Here is a 10,888-nt window from a genome sequence, read left to right on the forward strand (position 1 = left end):
CGCAACCCAGCGCGCACGGTCGCAGAGTTCAGATCCGAAGCAACGACCATCAGAAAGACGCTATAGTACAGCGGTCTCGGCAATACAATCGTTAGGCAAGCTGGAGGGTTTCCGAACGACCTTGAAACCCTGCGGGAGCTCATCCGGTCAGTGATCAGCGAAGAGCTGAAGTTGCAGACACCTCAGACTCCAACTGCAATATCTATGGTCGACGTTGTCCGGGGCATACCGAGGCAGGTCATACGAGACCCAGATCGTGAGTCACAGCCGATGCGCCGGACCCCAACGTACCCCGTCGTACTCGGGCAACCCGTGGTTCACAGTAGTGCAGCAGTTGCGACGACTGTTCCCTACCCTCCGGCAGCACGCAGTGCACCTCGTCTGCTAGAACCAAGGGCTGCCTACCCGCCTCCAGCACGTATATAGTGCACCTCGTTACAGTGCCCGTCGTTACACAGAGGCCTGCGTTTGTGACGTTTCGCGTGACCACGGGCGCAGGCCTCTGTGTTTTCACTGCGGAGAAGCGGGTCACCTGTATACGTCCTACCTGTACCGTCAAGCTGATTAAGTGGCTTTCCCTTAAGTTCACGATGCCCCCCAAGCGGTGAACGGCCAGCAGAGATCGAAGAATACTTGTCCACGCGCCGAACCCGCATTACTCCTCGCCAACAGCATCCACGGTCAGCGTCGCCCATGCGCTACTGATCGCCTAGCCCACGCGCGTCTCGAAGATTGCCGTCGTTCACCAAGCGACCTGTGGAGGTGAGGCCACTGACAATCAGAGTTACGAAAATCCTAGAACACGGTTCCAGTGCACTGACGAGGTAATTCCAGCAAACTAGTGCGGGAACGAAAAGATTACATCAGGTTTGCGGTTGATAATAGACGGATGGCGAGCTGAATGGGGCCTTAGTCGACTCCGGCGCTGATTATTCGGTAATAAGCTACAAGATGGCGAAGAAACTGAAGAAAAGTTGTGACGCAATGGACTGGACCGCAGATGGGGCTCTTGCGTTGCCCAGGGGGCGCTGCAAAAATGGTGCTAAAAAGCGCCCTCAATCCGAAACTGGGTAGTACCAAGCTCGGTCGTCTGCTTCGGCAAGCACGTTTACAATATGGACCCGCCACTTTCGGTTGTGTTGTACCACGGCTTGCAGGGAATATCGGGCGCCTAAGATTTTTCCATGGGTGGCATGCTGCGTAAAGGCAAGAAATTATGCAACCCGAATACGTGTACGCCGTTCAAGCAATAAGCGGCGAAGTTTTCGCGCGGTGTCAATCGCAAGTGAAGCGAGTCACGCTCCTGCGAAGTTGAACTTCAGGTAAGGTTTGCACGCTGCTAGATTCAGGCGCACAAACGCGAGGAAATGCTTTCTAGAAATGAATTCACAGCAGCGATAAGTAGACATGTGTACGGAACTGCTCGAGCGCACGACGGTACGCGCCGCGACGGCAGCGGTCTTTCAGCATGCCGCGGTGTACGAACTGCTCGAGCGCACGATCGTACGCGCCACGACGGCAGCGGTCTTTCGACATGCCGCGAAACGGCAGGTCTCCTACAATCTTTGTTGACTGCTTGCCGCTAGACAAGTAGTTATGCCTGCGCAGTAGTGGCCATCTGTCTAGCAAGTGATAAATAACTGATACAATGCATATAAGCTCGCACTAACGTACGTACGTGCGGATCGTGCTGCAGCGCGCGCTCGTGCACTGCTCGCTTGATGTAGCTTTTAATGACAGCGCTCGAACATCGATGTGCTGTAATCAATACTACCTTGCTGTGCTGCCTCAACGTGCTGGCTTGAGGTCAAGGATGAGCACATTCAACTCTCTAACCTGTGCTGCTCGTAGTGGGGTAGTGAATTGTCACCGAATCAGCCCGACCATTTGTGGTCATTTGCACACACTTGGTCACTTAACCACTTCGCACCGGTCGAATTGTTAATTGTAGCTGTGGCCGGGTCTCGGATCGTGAATCACCAGCTATGCCTGCTGCTATGTCGGTCTTCCATTTCGCTTACCCAGCGCGACGAACTGCAGATATCCAGCGCGCCCGACGCTCCGCAGCGTGAGGCCTTGAAGGAAAACGGTAGAATCTGATGTTGGGATTCAGGCCGTCTTGTTCATGGCAGCCCACGACGCAGCAATAACGACGGTGACGCTTTTTCGAGGCTGAGCTAGGTCTCTCCGGATCGGCGTCGCCGATGTCTTCTGCTTCCAGCATTACGTCCCACGGCACACGGAGAGTCCGTTTTTGTAAAACTATAGGCTGCGGCCAGCTCGCAGCCTGGTCGCCATGGTCTGTGAGAAGTGACGAGCCTTTTCGCACTCGAAACAGGGCAGAAAAAAGTGCGAATCGACGCAAAACGCGGGTTAGAAACGTGCTTCGCCACAGCCAGGGCTCAATACTATCCAAGCTGGTACTACCCAGATGACGTGTTTCGCCGCCACCAGGCGCCGCTACTATACCTCAAACTCCAGTGCAAGACGCCCATACGCACAGCAGGCGGTCATCTTAATACGGCCCTTCGCCGATGCACCGCAAGACTTAAGATAAAATGCTTCACATACGTTTCTGACCTTATTGCACTGCCAGAATGTTCAAGGGAACTTATACTGGGAATGGATTTTCTACGAGCTAACGGCACTATAATTAACCTACGTAAGCCTAGTGTATCTCTTTCGACAAAACAAGCTATACCTGTGGAAGAATCGGAGGAGCGACGTCTTGCCGCATTAGCATCGATGATGGTGATGTAACTGTGCCGCCACGCTGCAGCATAATGGTTCTTGTGGAGAATGAAACATTTTACGACCGCGAAAGCATAGTGGATGGAAACATAGGGCTCTTTTTGAACAAAGGTATTTGCGTGGCTCGGTGTCTTGTTCACTTAAGCAATGGCGTGCAAATGTCGCACTTACGAATTTATTTCCGAAATGCATTCCAACACATCGCACAAGGAACAGCTATTGCCTATTTCCACGAGTGTTATGTAGCGACCGAATTATGCAGCTAACGACAACGTTAACTCCTCTCCCAGGAACCCTTAGTGTCGACAGATCAATTACCAGCAACTCGAGGCTCCCGGAAGCCCAAAAGAAACAGATATATGCCCTGATAAGGGATTCTGCTTCTCCACTTCCTCGAAGGTACGGCGCACGTCTGTTGCAAAGCACAGAATAATGACAGAGGACGCCACAATTAAGACCGGTATGCCAGCACCCATATCAAGTTTCACAAAAAGAAAGGGATATCACCAAGAAGCAAGTTAAGGAGATGCTTTCAGATGACGTTATTCGGCCTTCCAGCAGTAAATGGGCGTCTCCCGCACTGCTCGCTAAGAAAAAAGATAGCACACTTCGATTCTGCGTCAACTACCATAAATTGAATAGCGTAACAGTATTTCACCTCTCTAGATCTCAAGAGTGGATACTCGCAAATAGAGGTGGATGACCAGGACCGTGAAAAGACCGCATTCGTAACCCCTGATGGCCTCTACGAAATTAAAGCGCTTCCATTCGGCCTCTGTTCCGCGCCTGCGACGTTCCAGCGAATGATAGACACTGTGCTCGCAGGATTGAAATGGCAGTCGTGCTTAGTGCATTTGGATGATGTGGTCGTATTTTCCGCAACATTTGACCAACATCTATAGAGACTGTGACTAGTATTAGAAGCTATTTCCGTAGTAGACTTGACAATTAAGCCGGGAAAATGTCAATTCGGCTTCGACGAACATTGGTTTCTCGGACACGTCATCAGTGCTGAAGGCGTTCGGCCAGATCCCGAAAAGACAGCAGCTGTTGCGAGGTTCCTGACACCCACAGACAAAACGTCAGTGCGACGTTTTTGGGTTTATACGCATACTACAGAAGATTTGTGGAAAGCTTTTCAAAGGTTGCTGAGCCCCTTACAATACTAACATGAGAATACGTACCTTTCATACGGAAAAACGAACACGACACCTTTGACGAGTGAAGGAAACGGCTGCAAGCTTCTCCAATCCTTGCCCATTTTGATGAGACAGCCGGCACTGAAGTTCTACCGATGCGAGTAACGTCGGCCTCGGTGCCATAATAGTGTATAATGGAATAACGGCCAGGAGAACGTATTAGCTTATGCCAGCCGTAAGCTCTTGAAAGCAGAGACAAGCTACTCCGTAACCCCCCGCAGGGGCGTCTGCGTCAGCGGGCGTTTGGTGTGTTGCGACACCACGTACCCGAGCACGTGAGGGTTGGACCTTCCCGCGTGTAACCGTGCGCGGCTTAGCCGTGTCTTTCATTCAATTGCTCATAAATTCATTCAATCAGTCACCGGCTGCTGAGCTGCTGGCAGCCGAAATTACTGGTCGACACGCTCGCATGAACTCTCCATCGCAGCACTTTCAAAATCCGAAGCCATCGACAAGTCATGCCGCAAGCAAAGAAGGCGAAGGAGACTGTCTAACTGTTGGCGTCAAAAATGAACCAGCACAATGAGCTCACACCTTATAGTCAAGAAGTTTTTAAAAATACTCCAATGAGCCGCTGATCCCAAGAAAAGATGATCCTTTGAAATATTGGAAAGAGCATGGAGCTTCACTGTATCCAGGAATCTCCAAAATTGCTTTGCGATACTTTCCTATCCCTGCTACAGAGGTGCCCAGTGAACGCATGTTTTCAACTGCAGGAAACACCGTAACATCGCGGCCAGAGAGCCTGAAGCCAGGTCATGTGGAACAGCTTGTGTTTCTGCATCACAATTTGTACCTTTGCGCTAACAGTCACTCACCGCTTTGTGTGCTCGAGCACATGAGCAGACATCATTTCTTTGTTCTTTCTGTAAATTTTACAATTGAGGAAGCCCGCGTATGCCCATTATCGGTATACCTGTCCCACGAACCACTTCGAGTATATCTACGCTTACTTGCACGAGACCATTGCCATCAATTGACGTCGGTTCTACATGAGCTGGCCGGACAGCAGTGTCACAAGTGCACTCCGCAGCCATCTACCCCACATAACATCAGGCTATGCCCTTCCATATGACCCCATCAAACCTGATTCAACCTTCGGTATGCGTAAACATCTCCGGCATACTAAAAATCATTGGTTCCCGTTAGCGGACTACAACTTGCTTGGCTGGTCAGAATACCAGACCTAAGTTCATGTTTACACAGACGGGTCCACGTCACCAAAGGCATCGACAGCAGCTGTGGTGATACCAGCCCAGCAGATGACTCTAGGTTTCATTCTAGATCATAATTCAACATCAACCGCTGCAGAGCTTATGGCTATACGGGAAGCGATTCGCCACATCTGCGGGGAAAGACCTCAAGAGTGGTGAATTTCATCATCATCATCAGCCTATATTTATGTCCACTGCAGGACGAAGGCCTCTCCCTGCGATCTCCAATTACCCCTGTCTTGCGCTAGCGTATTCCAACTTGCGCCTGCAAATTTCCTAACCTCATCATCCCACCTGACTTTCTGCCGTCCTCGACTGCGCTTCCCTTCTCTTGGTATCCATTCTGTAACCCTAATGGTCCACCGGTTATCCATCCTACGCATTACATGGCCTGCCCAGCTCCATTTCTTCCGCTTAATGTCAACTAGAATATCGTCTACCCCCGTTTGTTCTCTGATCCACACCGCTTTCTTCCTGTCTCTTAACGTTACTCCTAAGATTTTTCGTTCCATTGCTCTTTGTGCGGTCCTTAACTTGTTCTCGAGCTTCTTTGTTAACCTCCAAGTTTCTGCCCCGTATGTTAGCAGCGGTAGAATGCAATGATTGTACACTTTTCTTTTCAACGACAGTGGTAGGCTCCCAGTCAGGATTTGGCAATGCTTGCCGTATGCACTCCAACCCAATTTTATTCTTCTGTATATTTCTTTCTCATGATCAGGGTCCCCTGTGAGTAATTGACCTAGATAAACATATTCCTTTACAGATTCTAGAGGCTGACTGGCGATCCTGAATTCTTGTTCCCTTGCCAGGCTATTGAACATTATCTTTGTCTTCTGCATATTCATCTTCAACCCAATTCTTGCACTTTCTCGATGAAGGTCCTCAATCATCTGTTGTAATTCCTCTCCATTGTTGCTCAATAGGACAATGTCATCTGCAAACCGAAGGTTGCTGAGATATTCGCCATCGATCCTCACTCCTAATCGTTCCCATTCTAAGAGCTTGAATACTTCTTCTAAGCATGCAGTGAATAGCATTGGAGAGATTGTGTCTCCTTGCCTGACCCCTTTCTTGATAGGTATCTTTCTACTTTTCTTGTGGAGAACCAAGGTAGCTGTGGAATCCTTGTAGATATTTGCCAAGATATTCACGTATGCCTCCTCCACTCCTTGATTACGCAATGCCTCTATGACTGCTGATATCTCTACTGAATCGAATGCCTTTTCATAATCTATGAAAGCCATATAGAGAGGTTGATTGTACTCCGCAGATTTCTCGATTACCTGATTGATGGCATGGATATGGTCCATCGTAGAATATCCCTTCCTGAAGCCAGCCTGTTCTCTTGGTTGACTGAAGTCAAGTGTTGTCCTGATTCTATTGGAAATTATCTTGGTGAACATTTTATACAATACTGAAAGTAAGCTAATGGGTCTGTAATTCTTCAATTCTTTAACGTCTCCCTTCTTATGGATAAGTATAATGTTGGCGTTCTTCCAGCTCTCTGGTACACTTGAAGTTGTGAGGCATTGCGTATAAAGGACCGCAAGCTTTTCAAGCATGATATCTCCTCCATCTTTGATTAAATCTACTGTTATTCCATCTTCTCCAGGCGCTTTTCCCCTGGTCATGTCTTTCAAGGCCCTTCTAACTTCATCGCTAGTTATAGAAGGAGCTTCTGTATCCGGTTCATCACTATTTCGAATGGAAGAAGCTTGGCTGTTTTGGCTACTGTACAGGTCAGTATAGAATTCTTCTGCTGCTTTCACTATGTCATCGAAATTGCTGATGATATTACCATGCTTATCTTTCAGTGCATACATCTTGCCTTGTCCTATGCCTAGTTTTCTTCTTACTGATTTCATGCTGCGTCCATATTTTACGGCTTCCTCAATTTTTCCCACGTTATAATTTCGAATATCCCTTACTTTCTTCTTGTTGATCAGTTTTGACAGTTCAGCGAATTCTATCTGATCTCTAGAGTTGGACACTTTCATGTTTTGTCGTTTCTTTATTAGGTCCTTTGTTTCTTGGGAGAGCTTCCCTACAGGTTGCTTTGGTGCCTTACCTCCCACTTCAATTGCTGCTTCTGAGATCAGCCTAGTTACGGTTTCATTCATTAGCTCTATGTTATCTTCATCTTCCTGTTCTAAAGCTGCATTAGGCTATACGGGAAGCGATTCGCCACATCTGCGGGGAAAGACCTCAAGAGTGGTGAATTTACACGGACTCAAAGCCCGCGCTGCAAATTTTCAGATGCTTCCTGCGCCACACCGCATATCAGGTTCTGGCACTGCAGATCACCGAGCTACTTTCATGCGCTCAAGAAAAACACACCGCATATGGTTCCAATGGATCCCGGGACAATGTGGACTAAATGGTAATGAGATGGCCGATGCTGAAGCAAAGCGCGCCCTCAGCAACGGCCTGCGAACTGTAGTGCCGTACTCTAGACCGGACATGACATGCCTCCTGTCGAAATTCATGAGGAGTGCGACGAAAACATCCTGGGCCCAGCCAGACGCTCGTCACGTTCGCCTTAAAAGGCTGGATCCCGATATGCAATTTCCTGTTCTGCGTGGAATTCCACGCCCTCATACATGCCTGATGCACAGACTGCGATTAGGCGTCGCTTTCACGCGCAAATATCTGCACATCATATGACGGACAGACTCCCCGGAATGTTCAGTGTGTGGTGTTACAGAGACTAAAGACCATGTGCTCGTGGTGTGCCCTGAGTATACGCGCGCAAGACTCACACTGGCAGCCACCTTGAGGCATTTATATAATAGACCACTGTCGGAGGACATCTTGCTAGGCGCAGGGCCACAGAGTTGGCAGACAATAGAGGCAATGCGTGCTTTTTCACGTTTCTTAGGCGACACGGGCCAGGACTCACGCTTGTGATAACCTTTATGCAATGTGTCCTTTCACCTAGTTCCTCCCATTATCATCCCCCATTGTGACCCTCTTTCTTCCCCTCTTCCTCTTCCCTTACGTAAAGTAGCAGGCCAGATGCTCCATATTCCGGCCGACCTCTCTACATTTTCAAATCAATAAACTACTTCTTCTTCAATAAAATATTTTGTGTTCGATATTTTTGGCCACTATTCGGCACTATTCGATTCGAGATGAAATTTCACTATTCGCACACCCCTAGTATACTATATTAGGTTATAGCGGCAATGCATCGCTGGCGTCTGCAAGTATTCCAGCGTTGTAGCGTCCCCTTGTAGGGCTGGCTCGGTGGTGGGTGACTACCATGGCCGCCGAATTTTGCAATTTTATATTGCAAATTCTTTTCCCCCACTTCCTGATCGCTCCCTGAAAAGGGGGGGCACCGATGAAACTTTCAACTTTTTTATGAAAACGAAAGAAATATTTCCCAAATACCGTAATACATAGCCAACACGGAACCAAGACTGTCCGTACGATATCCCCATTTGGATCGCAAAATGTCTGTCAGAAGCAATTGGCCCAGGTTACAAAGTAGCTAAGATGGGAAGCGGAGACCTTCTGGAATTGCGTGATAAGCCTCAGTATAGCAAACTGTCGAAACTCGTTTCGTTTGGTGACATTCCTGTCTCAATGGGCCCTCACAGGTCAATGAACACTGTACGCGGTGTCATCTCTGATGACGACCTTCTCGAGCTTAGTGAAAGCGAGCTGTTGGATGGATGGCAAGACCAAAATGTAGTAAAGGTTCAAAGAATTAAGTTAAGGCGTAACGACAAGGAAATTCCCACAAAGCATGTAATTATTACGTTTGGAACAAGCGACCTTCCAGATTTAATCGAGACCGGATATTGTAAGCTCCGTGTGCGACCATACATTCTCAATCCGCGCCGATGCTTCAAGTGTAAGCGTTTTGGGCATCGGTCTCAGAGCTGCCGAGGGCGCGCTACTTGTGCAATATGTGCTTCTAAAGAACATGCCTCAGACATCTGCACTTCCACAACCCACTGTGCCAACTGTGACGGAGACCACCCTGCCTATTCGCGATCGTCCCCATCATGACACAAATACTTGAATAGAGCATTCACCATTTGGTGTTCTTTCAGGATGTCATGCTGCTCGGAGTTGCTGTTCCCGCACCCGTCCTGAACATGCTTTCCAGGGGGCCGGTGACGGGGGCATCGCCTCCCTATCACTGGACGCCACCGCCAATATTGAACCCGGAGCAGCTAATCGGCTAGCAACATTCACGTGATACCGGGACCGGCATCGCTATCTGCAATGAACGCGCCCGATATAAGCTGCTGCCCACCGACTGCGTGCTGTGGCAAGACAGCGCGACTAAAATGGAGCATTCACCATTGGTGTTCTTTCAGGTTAGTTACCTTAAACGGTGTTTTTGCATAAAAACTTCGAATCGCTGCCTCTTTGTGGTGTCATGCCCCTGCGATTTGTTAGACATGCTAGCAAGTGGGAAAAACTAGTGCGCTCATGTCTCAGACACTTGTTATTGATGTTTTCCTGTGATATTCAGTCCAACCCTGGCCCCAATAATGATGCTGTTTTGGCTACTGTATTAGTAACTGTCCAGAGAATTGAATCCGGACAAGTAGACTTGCGCAGCGAGCTTCAGGTTATGAATCAGTTGAGGGCGTCTTCAGTCGACGTTCAGCTGCTCTTTACACTAACACGGAATGCATGGAATGTTCATATCGAGCAAGACATGAAGTGCCAGACTATTTTTAGTTTGCCATGCCACTGAGGGTGGTGGTCACCCTGAGCGACCACCATGTTTGAAAGGTCTTAGAAGGTGTTTTTATAATTATTGATCGGTGTTTAGTATTAGGAGCTTGCGTAAATACCATCGCACTCTGATAGTTTCGCAGGGTGCGTCGAATCAAATGACGGCGTTTCTGACTGATAAGCTCACGATACAGTCTACTGGAATTCGCAACGAAATAGCCGGTATGAGAAAAGCACCCGCAGTGTTTGTGAGCCTCCTGATATAGGGGCTAATTAAGATTACGTTCCTCTCATCATTGCGAAGGTTCCTATATAAAGTCCGTCCTAAAAATATTCACCACCACTCAACCATTTATCATAGAGTGGAACGTAACTTGCCATTCAGAACACGTAAAAGTCCAAGTAAAATCTTCAGTACTTTCTTGAAGTTGTCCTTGACATAGATTCGGGTCTTTCAGACATTATCGGAATGGATCCTTTTCTGGGACGCTACAGTACGTATACTTCACTGCAAACAACTGCCTAAAGTGTACACTCTACAGAAGTGGGCTGTCTGCAGCACAAAACCCCAATCTTTGAGGAATACATGGATGAGCGAAACATGCTATTCCGCTTTGTACCAGCTAGAAAACGACCTGTTTTGCTGGCCTCCAATTGACTGCTAGAACCTTATTGCCGGGTGGTCACCCCAAGTTACCATGTCACTCTGTTCGGCTTAAAATGTTCTGATAGTAAAGTGAAAGGCTGGTGAGAGGGTTAGGCAGAGGCGACCGGCCGATTTTTCCCAGGAGGATCACTGCGGGGGTGCCGTCTGCGTCAATCTGAGGCCAAAGCGGTCTGTTGTCTACACCGAGGTACCCTGAAGATATAAGCGCACGGCATTTGTCTAAACCACAGGAGCCCTTTCCCTCCAAACACGGCTAAGCCGCGCACGGTGAGGCGCTGAGGATCCAACTCCCATGTGCTCGAGCCGTGGTGTCGCAAACCACGAAACGCTTGCTGACGCAGACACCCCTGCGGCGCGTT

Source organism: Dermacentor silvarum, chromosome 3 (genome assembly GCF_013339745.2).
Source record: "Dermacentor silvarum isolate Dsil-2018 chromosome 3, BIME_Dsil_1.4, whole genome shotgun sequence".
Taxonomy (NCBI): Eukaryota; Metazoa; Arthropoda; class Arachnida; order Ixodida; family Ixodidae; genus Dermacentor; species Dermacentor silvarum.